The sequence below is a fragment of the Monodelphis domestica genome, chromosome 8, assembly GCF_027887165.1.
Source record: "Monodelphis domestica isolate mMonDom1 chromosome 8, mMonDom1.pri, whole genome shotgun sequence".
Taxonomy (NCBI): Eukaryota; Metazoa; Chordata; class Mammalia; order Didelphimorphia; family Didelphidae; genus Monodelphis; species Monodelphis domestica.
This window is the reverse complement of record NC_077234.1, coordinates 114,357,671-114,383,771: the sequence shown is the minus strand read 5'-3', so window position 1 is coordinate 114,383,771 and position 26,101 is coordinate 114,357,671. Positions and strand designations below refer to the sequence as shown.

At 34.8% G+C, this 26,101-nt stretch overlaps 1 long non-coding RNA gene across 1 annotated transcript; it reads right to left on the bottom strand.

Annotated features, from left to right (window-relative positions):
• Positions 1–1,297: 1,297 nt before the first annotated feature.
• On the bottom strand, positions 1,298–25,517 carry LOC103093791 (uncharacterized). The gene is made up of 4 exons (XR_008913846.1): positions 25,257–25,517; positions 20,167–20,441; positions 3,254–3,373; positions 1,298–1,496 (listed from the first exon to the last, which is right to left on the bottom strand). It is a non-coding gene; the product is annotated as an uncharacterized LOC103093791 (long non-coding RNA).
• Positions 25,518–26,101: the final 584 nt, after the last annotated feature.

Genomic DNA, 26,101 nt, shown 5'->3' with positions numbered 1-26,101 from the left:
TAAGCAATTTAAAAGAAATCAATTAAATAAAATCACCTGTTCAAGAAATTCTTAATCCATGAAATGCTTTTAAGTCGTTACATTGTGCCATGTATAGTAAATTCTTTTTCTGAGTTCCACACAGAGTTTTTAGTTATATTGGGAAAAGGAACCCTCCCCCCCATGGGGTATATGCATATCTTTCATTAAAATAAAATACTCAGTCTTCAAAGGATTTCTGGACTAAGATATAGTGTACTAGTTTTTTGCTGGTTTTTTTTTTATTATGAAATAGGAGTAGGAGATAGGGATCAAGGTAGAGTTTGGAGATTCTGGATGAGTGAAGACAGAATTATGAGTTTGTTGTTGTTTAGTTACTTTTCAGGGGGCAGAGTCAAGATGGCAGCTTAGTAGCAGTGAAAACTGAAACTTCTTTGACAATATGTCCAAACCTATTTTTAAAAATATCTAAAAATGGCAAGAGTCAAAAACCAACAGCAGTGTGGAATAAGGGAGCTCTCACAATAAACACAAATTGAAAGGTAGGCAGAGAGAGTTGATTTTCACAGGAAAAGGGGTAACTGGAAGCAAGACTGTACAAAGAGCAGTGCTGGCCCACCTCCTGCCCCCAGCTTCTATGCTGAACCTAGATTAACTTGGGGATCCTGGGATGCAGGCTAAACCAACAAAAGAGCATCTCAGACCCACCCTTTGGTTAGTTACTTTTCAGTCATGCCTATCTTGGGGACCCCATTTTGGAGGGTTTGGTTTTTTTTAGGAGGGGGGCAAAGATAATGAAATGGTTTGTGATTTTGTTCTCTAATTTTAGAGATTAGCAAAGGGAGGCCAACAGAATTAAATGACTTGTAAAGGATCACACAGCTAGTAAGTGTTCGAGGTCAAATTTGAACTCAGGTCTTCCTGACTCCAGCCCCAGTACTATATGGTATCACCTTGCTGCCCTAGAATGATGTGTACTCAAAGCAAAAAGAGAAGTTATTAAAGTCATTTGCCTCTGACCCAAAACTAGTTCAAATTGTCATACACTACCTTCAATATATCTAATCAAAGTAGCATGAGTGGCAATCCATATTGATTTCACAGATGGGGGGGGGGAATGATCCTTTAGCAACTTACTTAGGACCACAAAGTCTTAAGTTTTTGAGTGATTATCTTTTTAAACTAGACCTCCTGGCTCTTTTTCAATTGTACCATGTTGGCTCCTAATCTCAATCCATAAATGTCATTTATCTTTACCTACTGTTCAAAGGAGAGGAAGGAAAAAAGAGCTTAACTAGGAACATAAAACATTCAAAAGTTAGAGTATAAATTATTTTATTTGTAAACTTTATATATAAGTTTCATATTATCAGTTCATTCAGTATCATTATGAGAATGCTAGTGGTTTTAAAATGAAGAATGACTTGTGTGAGCAAGTCTAGGTGGACTCCCAGGTTAGTTGAGTCTTTCTCAGTCCTTTTAGAGCAGTAAAAATCATGGTAAGACTTGTGGGCAACCTATAATAAAACATTAATTAGATACCATCTTTATAGTTTTTGAATGTTTTGAAGGAAAAGTACTATCTTGTTTCCCTTTGGTAATTATTATAAATGATTTTTATTAATACCCTGCTTTACCTATTTTCAATGGCAGAGAAATGAGAAATGCAATATCTTCAAAACTGCTTCATCTATTTTTTCTGACTCTATTCAATTCCATGGTCTGAAATCTATATACCTATGAGAGGGGTTCTTAAGGACTAGGAACCCACTTTCTGCCAGTTTTGAAGGTTGTGTTCCATTTTTGTAGGTTGTAAAAAATACATCTTTTAAAATTTGTTATGTTTTTCTCTCTGCCAAGCAATGAGCCAGAGGATAAAATAAAGAACATCAGTTTTCTTATTAATTAAAATTATCACGTGATTATTCAGTTTTAGGTACAGAGATAATTTCATTTTGTTCATTCACCTTCCTGCTCTTTCCCCTTTCCTATGCAGATTCAATTACTTATATTCTTTAATTGATGATTTGTGTACTTTAATGAGAATCCAAAATACTTTTGATATCTTTGCTGTAAACACAGGCTTTGATACAAAATTCTTTGTTTCTATTAGATTTGAAAAGTACAGATCTGAAGGTTGAAGTGTTAGATTAATCCAGAGAGTGGCATGAGTTTTCTCAGCTTCCACCTGTCAGACATACTCCTGTGAAATATTTATGCTTCTCATTGTTCTGTCAAGTATAAGACATCCTTGTTAACATTTGGACATAATTTAGGACACATTTCATAAGCAAAACTATTAAATATTTATGCCTAGTACTCATTACTTAAAAAGCACTTCACGTATACATATCCGTGTTTTAATTATTAATACAGAGTTTGGACAGACCTTGATTTTATTGCTCTGCTCTTCTAAAGATTAACTTTTTATGTTCTTTTGGGCTAATATGAGCTGCTTATTTCATGGTTTCAAAGAAACTGTTTTCTGTTCTTATGATGTATAAATATTCACAACAGCTATTTTTCCATTGTTTCATTCTTTTCAATTATACATATATATAAAATTAAGAGTACTTTAATCTTTGAAACTAATATATTATTTTCAATTTTTTGCTTTGCTTCACACAATTATATGGCAAGGATTTTGTGGATTTTGTCTATGCACAATAGTAAAAAGTTTCATTCAAATCCTCAAATTTTAGATTACATATTTTTGCCTCTTGAATTTTATGAAATTAACCAGAGGACGTATACATATCCATTTTACAGCAATATTTTTAAGGGAATTATAGACTCGACTCTAGTAGGTAAGTCCATATTTTCCAACTAGTTTTAAGAAGTTTTTGCCCTGGCCTAGATTCAGGAAAACATGAGTTCAAATTCAGTATCAGAGATGCTATATGTAGATCTTTTAAGCTGTATTTGCCTTAGGTTAATCTTAAACCCTGTTAAAAAAGGAAGAATATCATAACAAGGGGAAATCTCGACTTTCACTCTACATTTTTAGGTCATCAGTCTTCAAAGCAACATTTACATTTCTATTAGAGCTGCTTGGATGAAATTGTATCTGGAATTTTGTCTGTGGAGGTCTGTTTCTATGTCACCTATTATTTTAAACGTGATTTTGGTCAAGCATCCTCAGCTTCCTCATCAGTTTAGTGATGAAAGAATAGTATCTTCAAAGCTGATCTCAGATGATTGTGCTCAATGAGCTTTGTAAATCTGAAAAAATATGTCAAAAGTTTATTATTTTTCATTTTGTAACAAAACTCACCTTTGATAGCCTCTTAGTATTTATGATGATTCCAATATGCTGCATTGTGCTCTTAATTCATACACCTGATTACAATTACAGTGGTTAATCTCTACTTGATGGCCTTCCTTCAAGAGTTACCTGGAGCAACTAGAGACTAAGTGAGCGGCTCTGGGTACCACAGCCTGTAAGGGTCAAATTGCTCTGTCTGATTCCAAAGCTGGCCCTTTAGCCACTAAGCTACAGTGTCCCCATTAAAATAAATGGTCCTGGGAAACATGAAAAGAATATAAGATAATGAACATATATATGAATATATATATATATATATATCCCCGAGTTTAAAAAATTCATAATGTAGTTGAAATAACCACAGAGACACAGGGAAATTATTTCAGAACATAGCAACATGCAAATGAGTTCAAGTTAAGAAAGTACAAATAATATGCAGAACCCTAAGCTAATGGAAAGTGAAAGAAAAGACTCATTGGAGAAGGCTCTTCTCCCCAAAGGCATGTGGTTTTTAGCTCACTGCTTCTCTTACACCACCTCACATAATAGACTCCCACTGAATAAAGGCTTTCTAATGTTATTGCTAGGATTTATTTTTAGTTCAAAATGCACCAGATACTCCTAGAAAATGTCCTCTTTGAACAGAAACATGCTCTCAAATAACAAAAACAAAAACAACCCAAACCTACCACTTTTCCAGTTTTCTTTGTAACCCCATGAATTTCCTGTATTTTCCCCTCATCATGTACTTCCCTCTTGAGAGACTTCAATGGGGCAAATATGTTTTTAGCATTATTAGTGGAAATATCATTGATGAATTAATGCCTTCCGATGGTAAGGAGTCGAACATTTTGCCAACAGTTTCACAGTATGTAAATTCTGCTTATCTTAGATTTACAGATGACCTTTTTTTAGTTTTAGTTTGTACTATTACCAAAATGAGGAGCTCAAAAGGGGAGGCCTAAATGCTTAACCTGTTGTGACTATTCATGAACATTCTTCATGAATATGTAACAGCTTTTCAATAAGCCATTGGAATACTCAATTATGTGAGGATGCTCCTTTACCCTGTGTGTATTTTGCTACCATAAAAACATGCTCAGAGAGGCACTGTGGTATAATATAGACACTATAAATATAACCTGGGTTCAAGTGTCTCTTCTGAATTACCCTCTGTGGGACTCTGCACAAGTTACAACCCTTCAGTGCCTTAGGCAATGTCATAAGAATAAGGGAAAAAACAGAGGTTCCTTTGCTAGGATGGACAGAGGTGTCTCAAAGGGGACAACTGAAATTGTAGTAAATTTGAGTAATCGACATGTTCTCTGTCTGGAGATATTCTTGTCACATTTTGCCATGATCTTTGAATTTCAATCTGGACGAACATTTTGGAATTGTCTGTTCAAACCCCAGCTTGGCAGTGAGGTGGCAGAGTAGACAGTGCCAGAATTAAAGTCAAGAAGAGTTATCTTTCTGTATTCAATTCAGATATTTGCTAGATGTATGACCGTGGGCAAGTCACTTAATCAACCCTTTGTCCTCAATTTCCTCATCTGTAAAATGATTTGGAAAAGGAAAAGGCACAGGATTCCAGCCAAGAAATTCTGGAAGGGGTCATGAAGGGTCAGATATCCCTGAAAGGATTGAAAAACAGCAAAACTCCAACTCCAAAAAAAATAAATTTATAGAATAGGATACTGAGACCTAAGGCAAGTTCATGACTTGCACCCCCCAGAAGGCCAGTGATATGTCAGAGGAAGAACTTAGACCCATCTTTCTTCTAATTATTCTTTCAATATACAATGGACCTTCATGATTTTTAAGTGAAGAAGAATCAAAACAAGAGGAATAATAGTAACATGAATATGTATAAAATTATTTAAGAATCTGTAGAATTTGTATTGATCATTATAATATCCTCTCTCATTCTCCCATTTCACCATCAGTCTCAAGTGGAATTAGAACCATATAAGATTCTGACCACATAAGATTCTCAGCAATTACCAATGAGTATCAAAATTTGTAGTCTTTTTTTCAGTTTTCATCCTCAACCTCTCTGAAGCCTTTGACACTGTCAAGAATTTTCTTCTCCAAGACAATTTTTCCCATCTGTATTTTCCTGATTCTATTTGTGTTTAGTCTTCCTCTTAAATCATAAACTATATTTTCAGGGTGGCAGCATGGCTCTGGAATCAGAGAGTAGGAATTCAAATGCTTCCTCTATTAATTGATTTCTGTACATCCTTGAGCAAATCATTTAACCTCAATTCCCTTATTTAAAAAATGTGATTTGCCTAGATCCCTGTTGACGAACCTGTGGCATGCACTCTGGAGGTGGCTGTAGCTTCCTCCTCTCCATGTGCACCTGAGGTCATTTCTCTCATCACCTGCCCCTCTAACCAACAGCTCATGGGACAACTTCTTCCCTTCTCTATCTGGGTTATGACAGGGGGCTCACATGTGGTGTGAGGGCTGTAGTTTGGGAACTCAGTTTCTGAAAGGTTCACCATCACTGGCCTAGATGAACCTTGCAGGTCTTTTCAACTCTAAACTTACATTCTTCTATTCTCAGCCTTCTTTGCTGAACTGTCATCCACATCATGCCCCTCAACTTTGGATTAGTGCTTAGGCTCTATGATAGTCATTTCTATACTTACTATCTCTTTCTTCATCACCAGCTTACTTGAGTTTAATTTTTATCTCTTTGTTGATGAATTCCAGATCTCCATTTGCAACCCAAGTTTGTCTTCTGAGCAGGTCTTTAAACTCCAACTCTCTCCTAAACACAAACTAGATGTCCTGTAGATATTTCTAACTTAACATTATCAAAACAGAATTCATCACCTTTCTCTGTTAATACACTCCTCTATTTGGCAAATAAACCTCTTCATAGTTTAGACTCAGTCTATCTCATTTACCCTTATTATTATCCATCATTCCCTTTCTTGTCCACTGTAGTCAACCACTCCTGCAGTTTTTCATATACAGCAATCTGTCTTCTGCTTTTCCTATGTTTGGAATACATATTCTTTTCATATCTATCCCTCAGTCTTCCATTGTTAACCTAAATTACCATCTTCTACAATAGGTTCTTCTGTGTTTTACACTTCCTAATGTCTTCCCTCCCAAACAATTTTGGATCTACTTTGTATATGTCATTTTCCCAAGCTAGATTTTAATCTTTTCCATTCAGGAACTGTACTTACTTTTGTCTCTTTCCTCAATACTTAGCATTATGTCTATAATATAGTTAGCACTTAATAAATGTTTCTGTTTCAGTCTTTTATTCTTCTGTTCTTTCAAATAAAATTCTGAATGAAAGTGAAATGGTACAAATTCAGGCAATAGGAAGAGAAGGTCAAATTGCTTTAGAGAATTAAATGTTTGTGGTATATAATCTCTTAAAATAAGATATGGAAAGGACATCAAAAAAAATTCAAAAGAGGTACCTAATAGGTATTGTGATCTCACAATGTTTGATCTTGAAAATTTCTTAGGAATAGTTTTTCCCCCAAACTCCTTATTTTAAATGAGGAAACTGAGGCCAAAGAAGTGGAGAAGTGACTTACCCAAGACCATAACAAAAGTTATTGTCAGGAGAACTCCAACCCGTGTCCTTTAACTCTTGAGTTAACATTCTTTCTTCCAATATTATTTTACTTCCTGAGCTTTAAATGTATTCTATGAAAATACATGCACTTTAATATTACAGTATAATATTCTTTAATTATTCAGGAAAGTGATTTTCTTAAATCCTAAACTAGGATTAAATTTAATGAAGGACTATGTGGCATGGGTCTATAAAATAATGCTTAGAAGTTAATTATTGAAGTGAAATTATTCACTTCCAAGTAATGCATTTTTTTAGTTATGACAAAATAAATAGTGCATAAAGTTGAAGTGGAAGATTACTTAATATTCACCTCAAACTATTTGTGTATTTTGAAGTTACCTTTACAATTTTATGTTTGATTTTTAACAATCTTACTACAATGCCTATAGTTTATCCATGTAATTCTTAAACTCCCTAAAATAACTTTATAAAACTAAGACCAATAGAACACAATCTGTGTGGGTCTTTTTAAAAAAACAAAAAAAAATTTTCTGAAAAATAAAATTCACCCTAAGTTACCAAAGAAGGATACAATGAGAAAGAAAAGATTTTATATCTTTTACATGAAATTTTGACCTATATTTAAAAAAAATAAGTTGAAATATCAGGAGCATTAATTTACCTTCTGTGAAGGGTGAAATTTTGGGGAGCAGAAGTTTGATTAAAAGCCAGTGTGCAGTTTTATAAAGGCAAAACACTTAGTTTATTATTAGGAAATAAGGATAGGAAATAGGAAGGAGGAAAGTGAAAGTAATCTTATAATAGATTAGAACTATACCCAAGATTCCAATCCTAACTAAATTTTTCTAGAAAAATCTATCTGCCTCAGAGAGCAGTATCTTCTGCTAGGTCAAAGCCCTCGCCTATTCTTCTCTACTTTGACTATCAAATAATATATCAAGTATTTAATTATCTATCTACCCCAGTTATCAGTGATGAATAAGGCTGATAAGGCCTTAAATTCCATTCCTCTGTCTCCAACTAGAGAGAGTGTGCATCACACTCTCCTCTCCCCAGGAGACCCCAAGACAAAAATCTCTTTCCAATGATTGGCAACTTACAAACCACACTCAGTCATGCCCTTCTAACTGTCACCAATTACCAATATTGGCACAGTAGTGGGTCTCTAACTGCCAAACTGCACAGTAAGGGGTCTCCTATTGAAAAAACTTATTACTACTTTTCCTCTTAAATATAAAAAGTAGAAATTAATAAAACCTATCATAACACTTCTAAGCAGTCAAATTCAAGTAGAATATAGTTAGAAATTATTCAAAATCTAATGAATATTTGTACTTGAACATAAGAATATGCATGTTTAATTGCTTTACTATTATACCAAAATTTTCAATTTCCTTACAGTCTATTTACTATTTTGCCAGCTATTAAAAAAATATTTGCAAAAAGGAAAGTATTAGTTAGAATTATCTTGTATTTCCTGATGGGAAGTAGAATGGGGACCTTGAGAGCACTTGGAAGAGAGGTAAGAGAGCATCTGTATTTTCCAAATATTTTCTGAAATAATAATCATTCTCACCTTTCCGTGGAGTATAAAATGTTTTTAATATATTTAATAACTTTTTAGGATGAAATATTATATATGAAATGTTTATCTTTAAAACATGTATTTTATTTGATGTATTTTAAGGCAATATCCTGAGAAAGGGCCTATATGTTTTAAAACATTGCTCAAGAGATCCATGATATATATTAAAAAGATTATTTCTGATTTCTATGCAATATAAAGCTATTGACTAAAGTTTTGTACTAAAAAGCCTTCAGTAGCTCATTAGAACTTCAATTACATTCTGTTGAGCCTGACATTCAAGAAGCTTTACAAATTAACTTGATTTTTACCTCTATCTGCTTATTTTTTCTGTAAATTCATATTGGCAGAAGACTTATTGCTAGGAGAAATGTAAGAGGAATTATCAAAGATTTTGAATTGTTAGATAAAGAAATAAAAACTATAGGGTCATAGTATTTTTCTTTATTTATTCTTTCCTTTCTTTCTTTCTTTCTTTTCTTTTTTTCTGCTATATTTTGAATGTAAGGGTAGGGAAAGAATAAATAAACATGGGAAAAAATAAACATGGTATATGAGAATGGAATTTAAATTTTTACATGTCAGCTTAAAATTATTAGTTATTGGCTACTGGCTAGTGATGAAGTTCCTTTAAGGAGATTCTTTGTTTATACTCTTAATCCCCTTCCCTAGCTTTAAAAAGCATTAAATTGAAAAGAAAAAGGAATGGAAAAGCTACCTATTCATATATCTCAAGATGTATATACCATAGGATATACCTAGAGTGTAGGAAGGAAAATAACTGTTGAAGAATCTAGAAGCTGAGAGCTGAAAAAGAGAAAATAAAAAATAAAAGCAATAGTGTTTTAAACAGTACACCTTATTTAAAGAAACAGTAAATTCAAAGGGAGGTAAAACTTATAGCACAGAATATTATGTTACTCTCAGACAAGGAAATGAAGGAACTAGAGTTAAAAATGTACCGAGAGTAACTGCATAAAGATAAATGGAGCTGAGATCAGAAGCAATATGGTCATCAGAATATACAACATATAACCTTGAGAAAAAGAGGGAATAAATAAAGAACTAAAAAAAGAGATCACAAGACCCAAGGGGGATAGTATAATAGAAATAGAAGATTGCTATTATCTACATAACAAAAGCAAATTAAGTGTTAATTCAGTTACAAAGTTTTGAAAATAAATCAAATTATATATGTCTCACAGCAATGTACTTTATAAAAACAAATATATAGGAGTATGTGTGTATGTATATGTGCATATAATACATAAAAATATATTTGTGCATTTATATACATAACTGAGATTTGAACTCATTTCTTCTGATTCCAAATTCATTCTTTGCCTATATACTTGCTTGTGTTTCTGTGGGTGCAACTACATATTAGAGGTTATAACTGTCAAGAATTATGAGATGGATATAAAACTAAGAATGTGTCAGTGTTATAAGCATATAATAGGAGTTTTAATTTAAAATGCAACAATACTTTCTACTTCACATATGGTAGTCACAAGTTCAATACCATACCTGAAAAATTACTTTAACTATTAACACTCAATTTTTTTGTAGTATACTTCATTTAACACTGCATTAATAAGTTTTCGCTGAATTTAAAATTCATAGTTATCTACAGAAATGTTTTGATGTATGGAAAAAACTGCTTATATAATATCACCTAACAAAATTTAAGAAAGGAAAAAAATTCATAGATTAGCTCTGTGGCAAGGATATATAATGCTTAATACCTTAGCACCTCAGTCATCCAGGAAAAAAGAAAAAAAAAACAGAAGGTTCAAATCAACCCAGGTACCACCATTATTTTTCCCTGCCAAAATCAGATGATAATTTTTCATTATTCTACTGATAATTTCAGCCCTTAAAAGACAGAAGAAGAAACAAGAAGAAACTTTAATCTCAGGCTGATTCTGTCCAACTAGTTGCCATCCCAGAAAGAACTGGTTAGTTTTGAAGCACTGAAAACCTTGACAGAAACTGTTAAGTTAATCAATAAAAAAATATTTATTAAACTCCCTTCTATGAATACACCTGCTTGATCACATGGGTAGATGAGGATATGATTGGGGATGTAAACTCTAAACGATCACCCTAGTGCAAATATCAATAATATGGAAATAGATCTTGATCAATGATACGTGTAAAACCTAGAGGAATTGTGTGTGGACTATAGGAAAGGGATTGGGGAAGGGGAGGGAAAGAACATGAATCCTGTAACCATGAAAAAAAAACAATTAAATTAAAATAAATTTTAAAAAATACCTTCTGTGGTTTAGGCACAGTGATAGCATCAGAGAGAGAAAAAATGTCTCTAGGCACAAAGATAGATATAAATTCATTTCAATATCACTGACTCTCTTTGTATTCTTATTTATTGTATTTTATGCATTTAAAAAATCTGAGATGGAGTCCATGGACTTCACCAGAATGTAAAAGCAATTCCCAATTCCCCAATTTTAAGAATCTCTGGCTAAACTGTGGTCAGGTTCCCATCCAACTCTGAGAATCAGTAGCCTTTTTTATGCATTCTGTATTCTTAATAAACTGAGCTAGCTTCATACCCAAAATAAATTTCTAGTACTTCTCCTCGCTGTTGAAGGGCTTCCATTCTTTAAGGTCCAGCATTTCATTTGATCCCTTCACTGAAAATCATCCTCATCACCCATTTGGCATTAAGGCCCCCTTAAATGTCTGTAGCATATATTCTGGCTTCTCCTTTATAATCAGCAAATGCTACATTTTGTTCATACTCTATGTCCTTATCCTCTTTATGATGCTCCTGTCTCTAATTCCCTTCCCCATAAACCATTGCAAAGCAACTTGTGAAATGTTTCTAGTTTTCTAATATTATAGAAAAGATGTAAAGATGTAAAAAGAATCAAACTTTAAACAAGGAATAAAATTTCTACTTGCTTTTATTAGCATTAAATGATGACACAGTCTTGAAGGTTTCTTTTTCAACCATGTAACAGGCAATACTATATTTCAAGATGTTTCTAAGAAGGGAAGACAAAGTTCCCTAGACAAGATTTTCTTCCACGTACCATTTTTCTTCCTCTATTCATCAACTACTTGAGGGAAAAAAAAAGACTGAAACATATATCTGTGTAAGTTATCAAGTGTGTCTTTCACACCTGGCTTTGTATTTTGAAGATTTCATTCTTGTCAACTATGAAGGAAAATAATATAAATACAGTGAAAACAAAATTGCTGTTTTGATAGAATTTAACACCTGTAAATATTCACCATCATGCTTTCCATTTCCTTTTCTAATTTTAATGGAGAGAAGGAAAAAAGAAAGCATTTGATCCTCTCAACAACCCTGCAAGGTAGATACTTTTATTGTCATTTTGCAGTTGAAAAAACTGAGGCTAAGTTACTTGCCCAAGGTCACAAAGCTAGTATTTAAAGCTCTATTAGAACTCATGTCTTTCTGATTCTAGGCCTAGAGCTCTATTGAACACCCCATATAGCTGCCAGGGTTTTAAAGGAATTTTTTAGTTGCTGGGTTTTTTTAAGGGCCTTTTGTGTTACTTTAGTTAGCTCATCAATCATCAGTATCATTCAAACAGTTTGCAAGCTTCTAATCACAATACTAATTTTTCCTAGGTAAACTGTCAGTGTCTGGAGAGGGCCTGGACATAGAAGAAACCTCATGTCAAATCACAGTTCAGACAATTAACAACTCTATGACTTTAGACAAATTTCTTCCTCTCTCTCACTTTGTTTCCTCATTATAGTTTTCTTTTTTCCCTAAGTAGCATTTGTTTTTGTTGTTGAATTGTTGGACAAAAGAGACTGTTGGATGGATGACTAAGGTTCATACCACCTATAAATTCTTATTCCCTTCAATTCAATGACTCTTGGTTTTTTCATTTATCAAATGAATAAACTGGCCTCCAAGATCCCTGAGGTGCCATCCAACTCTAACTTTCTGTGACTCTTTTAGTATTTAGTTTTTCCTGAGAGAGAAATGTTATGAAAAAAATGTTGAAGATTAATGGCAGCCCAGAATGCTGTTTCTATTGTTTATCAGTTAATTGAAACAAAAATGCAGGGCAGCCAGCATGGCATGATGAGTAACCAGATTCAAATCCTGCCTCTTCTGCTTATTAAATTAGTGACCGCAGACAGGTAAAAACTTCCCTATGTGTATAGTTTATGACTTTAGGCAACTGATCACCTCTTTAATTTAAATTCAGCACCCATTTCCTAAAAAGGAAATAAAAACATCTCCTTTCACACTCCTGTCCAGTGACACCCTTACACCTCCTTCAGTAGAGCCCTAGGTCTCGCACCCCCTCCCCACTCCAATTTGGAGCTCGGCAGAAATAGTTTCTCAGTCTGACTTCTAGTCCCTCAAATATCCACCCCTAATGAATTATGTTTCAGCCCTTCAGGCTCTTAGGCATTAGCATCCTGCATCTGTCCAACTCAGCTTTTTAGAGCTCCAGGATCCTGACCTAAAAGTCCCATCTCACCTGCTGAAAGCAGCTCTGGGATCTGGACCTTGCATCTGTTTTCCCCCCAACCCCACACCAGCCCCAGACATTTGTCAGTCATACCACCTTCAACCCTGCTGAGCCTGACTGGGGACCCTCAGAGCAGCTGGAAAGGCCTCCCACCTCACCGGGACACTGGGAAGAACCTTCAGGTGCATTGATTGGAAAATAGGCAAATAGGGAAGTTCCTTTTCTCTGACAATTATTCAAAATCTTCATTTATAAACTAGTACATGAAGTTTGTAATGCATTTAGACAATCAGATTTGTTTAGATAGACAGGATCCCCCTCTAACTCCAAAATGCTCAACACTCTCCTAGCCAAGGTGCATCCGTGCTCCGGTAAAATTTATTTTTCCACGACTTTTGATTTAATAACTATATTGGATATACTAATAACTGCATCTGTAGATATTCCTTGAGGTTCTGTCCTGGGTCCATTTCTCTTTTCCTTCCAAACTATTTCCCTGGAGATTTCATCATTGCCCATGGAATGCCATTTTTCTACTGATGATTTTCAAATTTACCTTTCCTTTCCAAACTTTCCTGACCTCCAGTTTTTCATCTCCAATTGCCTTTTTAGACATCTGGAACTGTCTATCCAATAGACTTCCAACATTCAGTAGGTCCAAAATAAAACTCATTATTTTTTTCCTCTAAACTCTTGCCTCCTACTAGCTTTACTATTATTATAGATGGAAAGAGTATCTTTTCTGACCCTCTGGCTAACCACCTCGCTGTCATTTTAGATTCCCACTATTTCTCATCAGCCAAATTCAAACTGCTGCCAAGGCCTGTGGATTCATCTTTGCAATATCTCTTAAAAAGATCCTGTTTTCTGCCTTGATATTGTCACATACCACCCCCACCTAAACACACACACACACACACACACACACACATACATACACACAAATCCTTCTGGACTATTATTACAAAATCCTGCTGCTGGATCCACATGCCTCAATTGTCTCCCCATCCCAATCCATTTTCTATTCAGCTACCAAAGTGATTTTCCTAAAATACAAATCTTATCATTTTACTTGCTATTCAGTAAACTCTAGTGACTCCTTATTGCCTACCAGAACAAATACAAAACACTTCCTCTCTTTCCTATTCTTACATCTTACTCCCCAACAAATCCAGGGACTCTGGTTTCCTGGCTGTTCTATACTCAATACTTGTGTGTGTGTGTGTGTGTCTGTGTGTGTATTCTTACATCCTTTTTCGAGTGAAGATGATGTTAAATATAAAGTAGTTATGTGTTTGAGGACAGATTTGAACTCAGGAAGATGAATCTTCCTAACTGCAAACCCAGCACTATTAAGTATTGCACCATCTACCTGCTGCATCTAACTAGTGTATAAATGGAGATTTTGAACCCTAGACTTCATTGCCCAGAAGTCTTTGATATTTCCGAGAATTCCCTATAATCTCTCCTGAGTCTCCATATTGGTGAGATCACAATTGGTATTTAAATGGCAGTAATGCTTCCCACACTCTCTATAGTGGGTTTGGGTTTTTTTGGGTTGGGGATTTTTAAATGGGCTAATCAGCCATGGGCACATGGTTTTTATTTTGTATCTTCTTTATTCCTTGATTTCTAGTGATCCTTAATAAACCTCATAAAATATAATATTTTATTATTAAAGACATAATTTAATTTTTAAACTAGGTTCTTTAAACAAAAAAGATCTATTTTGTCCATTCTAATTATCAGCAAGTTTGGGCAAAATTTTGTACTTCATCCTAAGCTAATGAATCCTTTCCAATTCTTTCTTCAATAACAATCATTTCTTTTCCAATTTCCCCCCTTTAATTATTTCATTTACAAAAAAAGTGCATAAAAATGCATTACTTCAGAAATGTTTTCCTTCATCTTTTTCAAGAATATTAATCAAGGGGGCAGCTGGGTAGCTCAGTGGATTGAGAGCCAGGCCTAGAGATGGGAGGTCCTAGGTTCAAATCTGGCCTCAGACACTTCCCAGCTGTGTGACCCTGGGCAAGTCACTTAACCCCCATTGCCTAGCCCTTACCACTCTTCTGCCTTGGAGTCAATACACAGTATTGACTCCAAGACAGAAGGTAAGGATTAAAAAAAAAAAAGAATGTTAATCAAACTTTTTGCCCATACTGTGTCATTTCTTATTGGTTGGTTGGTTTCTTCTTCTAGGCTAACACTGAAATCTTTTAGGGCCAGCTTATATATACCTCCTGGAGTGAATGTTTTCTTGCTTTCTTTGAGTATTGACTGTTGTGTTGTTCTAAGATCTTAGGGACAGGCTAGGGACTGTAAACTTTTAGGGTTTCCAAAGTCAAGATAAAGTCAGATTTCTATGCTCCTCACTAGAGCCTTGCAAGGTCCTGACCTGGGTATGGGTCTAAGTCATGTTACTGTGCACTTATCAGTTTAAAAAATTTTTAAGGTAATGGGGCTGGACTCAAACATATGGGTAAGTTTGAAGGCTGTGCTGGTTTAGAGTGAAAGAACTGCAGAACTGACAAACTGAATACCAACTCTAATAATTGGTACCATCTTTATTTTACCCTTTACATGAGACCCAGAACTAGGCAACAAAGGTGTTGGAATCTATTTCTGCATTCTACACAAGTTGAGAGCCTCAATGCTGAATTTGAAACCACTTCTTATTATGGTATAAGGCTTCCCTCTCTATTGGAATTTTCTATATTGCCATTTCTAACTAGACTTTAGACACTATTTTCTCTGCATCTCTCTCTCTCTCTCTCTCTCTCTCTCTCTCTCTCTCTCTCTGCTTGTCTCTCTGTCTGTCTCTCTGTCTCTGTCTCTGTCTCTGTCTCTGTCTCTGTCTCTGTCTCTGTCTCTCTCTCTCTCTTGCTCTCTCTCTCCCTATGCCCATTTTGCCTGTATTTTTTTTCTTGAGTTTCCCAGTCAGGACTCAGTGTGGCATGTTTTTAGATATATTTGGAGGAGTTATGAAGATAAATTCAGCCCTTCTTCTTCCTTCTACTTTTACCACCTTGTCTTTGCCTGCCACTCATTTTAAATATTAAGAAATTGAGGTCCATTGAAGTTAAATTTCTTTCCCAAGGTCATGAGAGTAACAAAGTTGTTATTCTTCTTTTGTGATTGCATATATGCTATTCTTTATTATTATACCTATGTTATTTTTTTAATTATTAATTACAAATATATTGGTTATAACATTTAAATACTGAGAAAAAATGAGATACATATAAATTTTTGCAAAGTCGCAGAGTAAATAATTTAATAAAACTGAAAAATGATTTCCTAATCACTATATCCTCAACTCAGTTTATGAAATTGTGCCCTAATATATTTACTAACATAGAATTAATGAATTATTCCTTTAGAAGAGAAGAATCAAAATGGTAGAAATGTAATCTTTCAATATGCCATAAAGTTATTAACAATACATACATTTCATTTTCATGGGGAAAGTCTAGAATTTTCTAGTTTCCACATAGCTGAATTCTAAAACATAGCATCTTAGCAAACCTAGCAGGTTTCTTTCACAGATCACCAATCCCATTCAATGGTTCCCACAGTTGTACTATAAATATTAGAGGTCATCATCCATCATGATGGAGTTTATGTCAAGAGGGCTCCCAGGTCACAGTGGTGAAATCAACATCTATACCCAAGTAAAAGAATGCCAAATACAATTTTTTTTGGAATATCCCCTGAATGGCATTGGGAAAAAATGTAGATTGGTTGTAAGGGTGATGGAATCTTATGAAGTACAGTAATAGGAAAAATGCAAGAAGAACACAAAACTGCAACCTTAGCAAAAATGCATTCCGTTTCAGCAAAGCACAAATATACTGTTTAGCTCAGCTGGAATCTTCAGTTGCTGCCTTAGGCAGCTTCAACACTAAAAGGAACAAATACTTGTGGGTCCTGTTGGAGTTGGAGTGGGTAGGTCTGAAAAATAAAGAATGAGTATAGTGGAAATAGGAAGGGATATCTGTCTGCTATCATCAGACTATATAGCTGATTCACAGATTTTACATTTTCATTTAAATAAAGGTTTTGGTGGCTTCTAGGAATGTATTTTATGATTCTGTTAAAAGACTTTGCACATCCTTTAATCCTATTTGGGAGAGTTAAAAAACATTTTGAATATAATGAATTTCTAAGCACATTTTTGAAAGCTATGTGTCAACCAAAACTTTGAGGCGTTCTTGTCTGCCATTTTAAGTGCAGGACACACGTTTTTCACACCACAGAGCTACGCAAGATATTTTAATTGAAGAGTGCATGCATAGGTTGCTATAATCCCATGATCTCTGGTCATTTTTCATTTTGTTGTCCTTGTTACCCATGAGCATATTAGGGACTAATAGCTAGCAGTTTACTATAAAAAGTAAGTCATTTCTGAGTTATGGCAACGTAAAACAGCCACTGAATCTCCTAAGATAAGCAACCTTTACAACCTGAAATCACAGGAATTGCTATTAGAGATGCAAGACCTGCTAGTTCATCAATTCTGTAGCCTTACCAGAGTCACAAGAGGCACTGAAGGAAAACCACTTGTTTCTTCCTTAGAAAAGAAACTTTGGTGAGAATAAGAGGAAAAAACATTCCCTGGACCACTGAGCATTGTGAAATCTGAAAGTATAGCTAATTATTTTAAGAATGATTGAGAGGCAAATGTCATGATTGAGTGACAGCTCCCTAAATATGCCTCAATTCAATTCCCTCTTAAAGAAAATAGAGGTAGGTTAGGGTGACATGATCTCCTTGGGAAAAGTTGAGGTAAACACTGTTCAATTCAGCAAAATCCATTTATTATTTGTTATATGGCAGGTGCTACCCTGAAATCTAAAGGCTATGAACATGGAGTAGGACAGATTTCCTCCTCCTGTCTTACAAATAATGGAAAATATCATGGATAAAGTAAAGTTTTGTTTTTTATTAAATAGGTCACTTGACTTTTCACAAAAAAAAAAAAAAATCTCATCCACCAGAAGTGCAGTAGTACAAGGAAAATGCACTGGATCTGGAGCCAACAAATTGGATTTTGGATTCAAATACTGCTACTGCTTCATACCTATGAGTCTTTAAGCAAATCATCACACCTCTTAGGATTTAGTTGTTTGTTTCTTTAATGCCAAATGAGGCAGTTAGATTAGATGGGTTTTAATGTCCCTTCTAGATCCAATTCTATGATCTCATGATGCCTAGATTGAATATTCAATCAGTCAAGTATCAAGTATTTATTGTCTACTTTGTGAAGGCCAACATGGTAGTTTCTCATTATAAAAACCCTGACCCTTGGGCAAACAATGAGTGTTCCATATCACATTACCTCCTTCCTACTTCAATAAGTCAGCATGATCTCACTAAGCCTTTCCTTCCATGGTCAACATTTCAGATTTCAGATTTTCATGTTTTGATACTCCTTCTACATCCAATTTCTATCAAAATTTATTTGTCCTGTGCTTAATTCCCTTAAGGTCATCATCTTATTGCCTTCCCATAAAATGAATGTGAAGTGATTTTTTTTGGTTTGTTTTTTAAGGGGGAAAGTGAAAAAGCATTAAGATCTAATCCTATTTTAACAAAGTAATAGATAGAAATCATTAAGAGTACTGTAGAAATCTACCAAAGGAAATAGAGAAGTAGAGTCTGATTTTTAGCACTTATCAACAGGTTACTATTCTTTTGGGCTGGGAATATAGTAGGATCATTATTATTTGGAGGTTGGCAAAATAGAGGTCACTATACTTTTGTCTTTTCTTTTACATGATTGTCTGATTATCACACTTGCCAGTATTCTTAGGAATGAGAGCCTCTTTTTTCAATGTTTTCACTGTAATCCATATTAAGATAAAATATAAATTTAAAGTGTTCCTTATTCAAACAAATGCCTTTAATTACATTAGCAAATCATGTGAGACAGTAGATATCAACAATCAAGTAGCTCCATTTCAAAAATATTATTAAAAACCTTCAAAATTAAAGTTTAGTTCATGCCCTGAGGCCACAGAAAGTACGATGATAGTTTAAAATAGCATAACATCAAAATAAGAAAGAACCAACAACATATACTTGTAGGCTTTTCTAAAAAAAGGTGAAAAAGAAAACAATCACTTTTTTCTTGCCTTAGCCTGCCTTTAACTTTATTTATACAGTGTGTGAATTTTAAGATAATCCTCCTGCTATATATTTGAAGGAAAAAACTGCACAGAAGTTTTATCTTTAGCTGACTAAAGGAGCAATATTTGGTGAGTGATAAGTGATAGTAATATGAACTTGTCTTTGCTGGCAGATGTGGGGGAAAAAAGAAAAAAGAGTCAGTGGGCTAAATTGATTGAATATTGTATGTGCACCTATCATTGTCTCATTCTGTATATATATACACACATGTGTAGACATTTAAGTCTATGAGAAATCTTACGTGTGTGAACAGCACAGTTAGGTAATTTGGAGGAGTTTCTGTTTCTCCAGATTCATGTATATATACAAATTATAATAAGTAGCACTTCTATAGAAATTTGTTATCTCATTTGAACTACGCCAATCTTTTACAACAACCCTGTGAGGGAGGTACTATTATTATAGCACTACATATATAAATAATATAATATAGTTACATATAATATAGCATTATATATAATATATTCATATACATAGAAAAATTGTTATAAAACTATTATGATATTTTTTTCAGATGAGTGAACTAAGTTTAAAGAAGTTAATTATGCAATATGGCTAAGAAGTATCTGCAGCAGCATTTGAATTCAAGTCTTCTTGACTCCATCACTCTTTTAACTATGCCACCCAACTGCCTACAAAGAGATTTAGTAGAGCATATATAGGAATATTACATATCTGTTTTCCAAATCTAAGCTGACTGCATCTCTGTTTCATGGTTCGAGCAGTAATCCTGAAGAGTCAGGGAGTAAGACTGTAACGCTCTTGGTTCAGGTCCCTACCAGTGTGCTTCGCCTCAAGATTATCAGTTGAGCATCAATTTAGTCATCTAGCATCAAACTAGAAAGGAGTAGAAAGGAGTATTTACTAAAGTGGTATATTAAGAAAAACTAGGAGAACCATTCTGCTTTCACTCCTGGCTGCCTCTCTTAGAGTTGCCTCACCTCCACCAACCCTCAGCCCTTGTTCTCCCTTAATCTATGAGTTGTAGGTTTTTTGAGTTCTTATATGTGCCAGGGGACCAATTTGTCCAAGTCCAGCATCAGGCCTAGCACAGACCATGGAGTGGCTGGCCATAAAAACCTACCTGATGTACAAAGAAGAGATGCTCCATGAGATATGCAATTTTTCCCCCTGAAGCTGTTTGAGTGCTAAGACATCTGAGAAGAGCTGTTCCAAGGTGTGAGTGAGTTTCTGAGACTGCAGCAGTAGGTTTCTAAGAATACTATAGAGATGAAGATGGGGACCTAATTGCCTTTTCTAATGTTGAAGAGCTAATCATGGCCATTCACTCTATTAAAGAAGACACCTTTGAAATTTATATTGAAGATATTCCCATCTCCAAAATTGCCTTGTAGCACCCTATACCAAGAAAAATTAAGAATAGGTAAATAACTTAAATATAAAGAGGGAAATCATAATTAAATTAGGTAAACATAAAATCGTATACCTCTCAGATTTATGAGAAAGTAAGGAATTTAAGACTAAGCAGGAGATAGAGGACTTGACAAAATGTAAAATGAGTGCTTTTAATTATATAAAATTGAAAAGTTTCTTTACAAACAAAACCAATGCAAACAAAATTGGAAGGGAAGCAACAAATTGAGACAAATTTTATAACAAAAAGCCTCTGACAAAGGTCTAATTTCTCAAATTTATGAGGAGCTAAGTCAATGATACAAAAAATCACACCATTTTCTAATTGACAAATGTTGAAGGGACAATGGCAATTTTCAGATAAAGAAATCAAAACTACCAATAAGCACATGAAAAGGTATTCTAAATCTCTCATAATTAGAGAAATACAAATGAAAAAAATATGCTGAGGTACCACCTCACACCTAACAGACAGCAAAGGAAAATAATAAATGTGGGAGTGGTTGTGGCCAAAAAATGAGACACCAAATGTATTGCTGATGGAGTTGTGAATTAATCCAGCCATTTTGGAAAGCAATTTGGAATTATGCACAAAGGTCTTTAAAAGAATGCATACTCACTGATCCAGCAGTAACATTCCTGGGTTTGTACCCCAAAGAGATAATAAGGGAAAATGTTTGTATAAAAATATTTATAGCTGTGCTCTTTGTGGTGGCAAAATATTTGAAAACGAGGGGACGTCCCTTGACTGGAGAATAACTGAAAACATAATGGTATCTGATGGTGATGGAATCTATTTTGCTATAAGGAATGATGAACTGGAGGATTTCATATGAACTGGAAAGGCCTCTAAGAGCTAATACAGAGTGAAATGACCCAAACCAAAACACTGGCTATTTCACTGGAAGTGAAATACTGTGGGACTATCCAATGTAATGGACTTTACTACTAGTATCAATACAATAATCGAGGACATTCTGAAGGGAATTGTGGGAAAGAATGCAATCCACATTGAGAGAAAGGACTATGTGAGTAGAAATGCAAAAGGAAAACTTATGATTTATGACTTAGTACTTGTTTATTTGGATATATGATTTGGGGTTTCAGTTCTATGGTAAAAATAAATAATATGGAAATAGGTATCAAGCGATAACATTTGTAAAGCCCAGTGGAATTGTTTATTGGCTCTGGGAGGGGGAGGGAAGAGGACAGGGAAAGAAAATAAATCATGTAGGTATGGAAATATGTTTTAAAAAATAAAATAATTTTAAATTAAAAAATAAAATTGCCTTTTACTCTTACCTTGGAAAACTGAAGTCAGAAAAACCTCCAGCTTTTATGTATTGACAGTCAGATTAAGAAGCTTTATCTCTTACAGAAGAGATTATCACCAAGGAAAAAGAAAACTTAGAATGTAAAGACAAATATGGAGAAAATAGAGAGAAAGTGATGTAAATGAGGAAAATAGTGTCAGGTATGAGAAAAAAAAAAAGCATCTTTCAAATAAGAATAGATGAACAGAGAAAAGTTGACCTTCCACCATTTGGTTCTAGGACTGAATGTGGCAAAAGAGCAAAGCTTGGCTGACCTGAAAACAGTGGGAAAGTCTTCACTTTATCTTTTTAGAAAATATTTAAAAATGAAAGAAGTCCTGGAGAGATTTGAAAAGGATGAAGAGGCACTAAAAAATGTGCTCAGGATTATATGTCCCATGTGAAAAAAAGAGGAACAAAGGTACCACATGCTACAAATGTATTCAGAGAAAAAGTGAACAGAGCCAACACCAACCTTGGCATACCTACCAAGCCAATTTCTTAAGAGTAGCCCAGATAGATGTTCTAGAATGAGCCCTCAAATAAAAGAATGAAGAAATAGAAGCACTAACCAAGATTTGTAACGAACTGACTGAAAATGGGGAAAAGCCATGAACTGATTGTCAAAAAGCTTAAAAATTTTGAACCAAATTTTCAGACAACATATTGAGTGCAATATGATCATATGACATATGTACCTTTAGCTGGACAAGTCATATGCACTACTGTATTTTCTTTCTAAATAAATTTAATTGTATACAGAAAAAAAGAATACTTGGTGAAAAGCATACCTCCAAACGAATATAGCAGATTCTTCCACAATACCTATAAAGGACCAAGGGAAATGAATTCAGACTTGGAGAGAAAATGTGGCAAGAAGTAATTAACAGTTCCTGGTTGTCTTAAATCCTTTTCTCCTATTCAGGGGATACTCAGAAAAATTCCCCTAAATTTAGTGAATCTCTACCCATCTGTCCCTGGCTCCTGATGTAGACAATACTGCCAACCTCATCTGTGATGCATTAAAATAACTAATAAAGCTGATGCCGAACTGAGGGCATAATTCTAGGACATTGATGAGAAGATAGAAGGTCCTAATATCCTCATGGATTTTGAAATGTCACACTCTTTTCTGTTAGCCAAAGAAGAACAAGGGAGAGAAGAAAACGAGGCCTGGGCTTAAGACAAAGTCTCTTCTCTCTCACTTCCTCCAAGTGCTTTTTCCTATGAAATGTACTGGAAATCACAGGCCCTAGTTTCTTGAATTATATTGCATTTCAATTGCTAGTTTACATAAGAATTTTCACACAAAGCCTAAGGTATTTGACTTCTTGAGGTATCTCAACTAAATTTTACCTACTTAAAATATCCCTTTTTAAATGGGTTGAAGGAAAATTTCACCTGTCATGAGAATTTATTAGTCAAGACATACAAATAAAGACCAAGTTTCCAAGCCAAAAAGAAATAGGTTCATTGAGAGAGGGATCTAGTCTCTCATGCTGGGCTAGTGTATTCAGTCTTAATTGTAAGCACATTGTGATATAGTGACAAAAAAGAAAATCTACAATTGTAGCATGGTTGCTAGCAACTTGGCAGGTCTTGCAGAGAAGATATCCTGACTGAACTGCCATCAGTGAATGTCTTATAACAACTCTTACACAATGGCTTGTCAACATAGGGTGGACGTTTTTGTCAAATACAGATGACACAGAGGAGCACTGAATTTACCATGGCTCTGACAAGAGTGTTATTAGAAAGTTGATGGTTTTACAGTTCAAGAGCAGAAGCATTGCCTGATGGAGCAGGTTTAACATCAGGAAAGTCATCCACACTTGCAGTGTTTACTGATCCATTGCTGTTTCTATAGAAAAGGATAAAGTCCATGAAAAGTAAGTAAGAAGAAGTCCAAGACTAAATTAGGATCCAGATAATATAGTGTAAAATTAAATTAATATATAATAACTTCAAAAATAATATTTTATATGATTTATTGATAATCACTAGAAATAAAGGAATAAAAAAGGTAATAAAATCAAAATGTGCCCATGGCTAACATACCTGCTCAAATAGCCTTCTCCACAAATGTTCAGATCCAGGATGTGTGGGTGAGAGGATTGCAGACTGTGTTTCACAGATTTATTGAAATAACATTGTGCAAAAAGAGGATGGAATTTTTCTCTCAATGGGGGATGGGATAGAATCTCTAGCCAAGAAAAGCAGATCAGCAGTTGGAGAGGGGGTTCTTCTCTTTTTTGAACTTGAAAAGAGAGGATCATCTTACTGAACTCAAACTGTGGTGATCCCACATATATCTGAAGAAAATCAGATTTAGCCATCCAGTCAGTAGTGAAGAGAGACCTCCCTTTTGGGGAAGAGAAGAGACTACCCACCCAAGAAGATTTGCAATTGCCCTCTTATACAGCTGTACACCACTTTATATCAGGAAAACCCAACAGCCTGACACCACAATATCACCAGGGACTCAGGTTCCCAGACCTGAGCCCTCAACCCGTGAGAGGAATTTAGGTTAAAATAGTAATTAGGGATTCCTAATTTTCCCTCTACCGTAAACACTACCATTCCTAAATACTACAAATAATAAATAGATCTTATTAATCCAGAAGAAACTGAACATCTTATTCACCTAATGTCCCTAAGGGGATTAGGATAATATCTATCAAGGGAAGAAACCAGAAACCAGAGACTGAATGGGGATTTCCTCTTTACTTCTCAGCTGGACCTTGATCAAATCTCTCACCTTCCCTTGTGTAGCTTTACCTAAGAGAAGAAGTAGTGCTTCTTTTCATCTGTCCCCTCTCTCTTTTAGACCTTTCAAACTTTAGTTCCTGACCCCCTCCTAGTACAGAAGGAAAGAGGCTTAGACATGAAACTCCCCCCAATTTATCTTCTGTTTACATCAGCAGGTAACAACAGGAAGTCAGAGGGCTCCTGGGAAATGTAGTTCAAAGGCACAAGATTTCCAATTGCACAATAGTAAACTATCCACGCAGATGACAAAAGGAATAGCATGTAGTGGTATACCTGAAGAGAACAAGGCAACAGGAAATTGAATAGATGCAAAATATTTGAACTATCTTGGAAGAGTTCATGCTTAAAAGATACATACAAAGAAAAATCTATATCATATGCTTAGAAGCAGGTTATTATTTAGAAAACTGAGTAGTGTAGTGGTAGAAATTTTAGGCTTCTGGGAGAGGTTATGAGCAACTGTAATGGTTAAAAATGTGGCTACAGGATTTATGTAATATTGAACAATGGCCGCCAAGGAATTTACTTATGAAATTCCTAAAATGAAACACTCAAGTCAGAATGAAGTTTATGGAGGTTTAATCACACTGGGAGTAGGGAAAGGAGAGGGAGAGAAGGAGAGAAGATAAAAAGGAAAGGGGCTACTCAACCTCTGACCAAGGCAGAGGGAGTTTTAGGCCCAAAGGGCCAAGGTGGAAAGAATCAGTCCTTAACTCACGTGAGTGATCTGAAGGAAAGCTGTCTGGGGGCGTCCTCCCTGTCCAAGCTCCTAACACCAACTCCTGTCTCGCTCTCTCCACAGGAAGTGAGCGAATTCCAGAGGCTGTTCCCTACCTCACTTCCTGTGTCTCACAAATGCCAATGGTTGGCTCTAGCTTGGCTTAGGACAGCCCAGGTGGGCAGTTAGTTATTTCTGATTTGTCATTGACTAGCACATGCCCGTGTAGTGTGGGTGTGCACAATTTTTGGGTGCTAGACCAAGATGGAGACTTTTAAAATTCACAATAGTACAAAAGTTTATAATTATCTTAAGAAGGATAAAAATTCCAAGAATGATTAGGACAAATTTAAGAATGAAATGTAATTAATTTTCCAATATTATTGATATTTCCTGAATCATTTATAGACACATGCATATCTATCTATCTATCTATCTATCTATCTATCTATCTATCTATCTATCTATATATATCTTTATCTATAATATTTATAATATATACATATCTATAATATGTATATATATGTATATATATATATCACAACTAATTTTAGCACTTTGAGCAGCTGTTATAAGCAGCCCTGGGCCAGGTCACAAATAAAATGAAATTTGACAATGGATAAACAACATTCTGAGGGAGAATCCTAGACTAAAATTAATATATAAATTATCTGCAATTTACCATAAGGTTCTTTTATTTTAAACTAAGGAGTCTAACCTAATCTGTGGGTGCTATATACATTTAACATAATTAACAAGAAAAAGAATGTTCTACTTTGTTTAAAAGCCGAAGGAATGTATTTGCTAGAATCAATTAGGATCTCAGGCTTTTTAAATTTTTACAT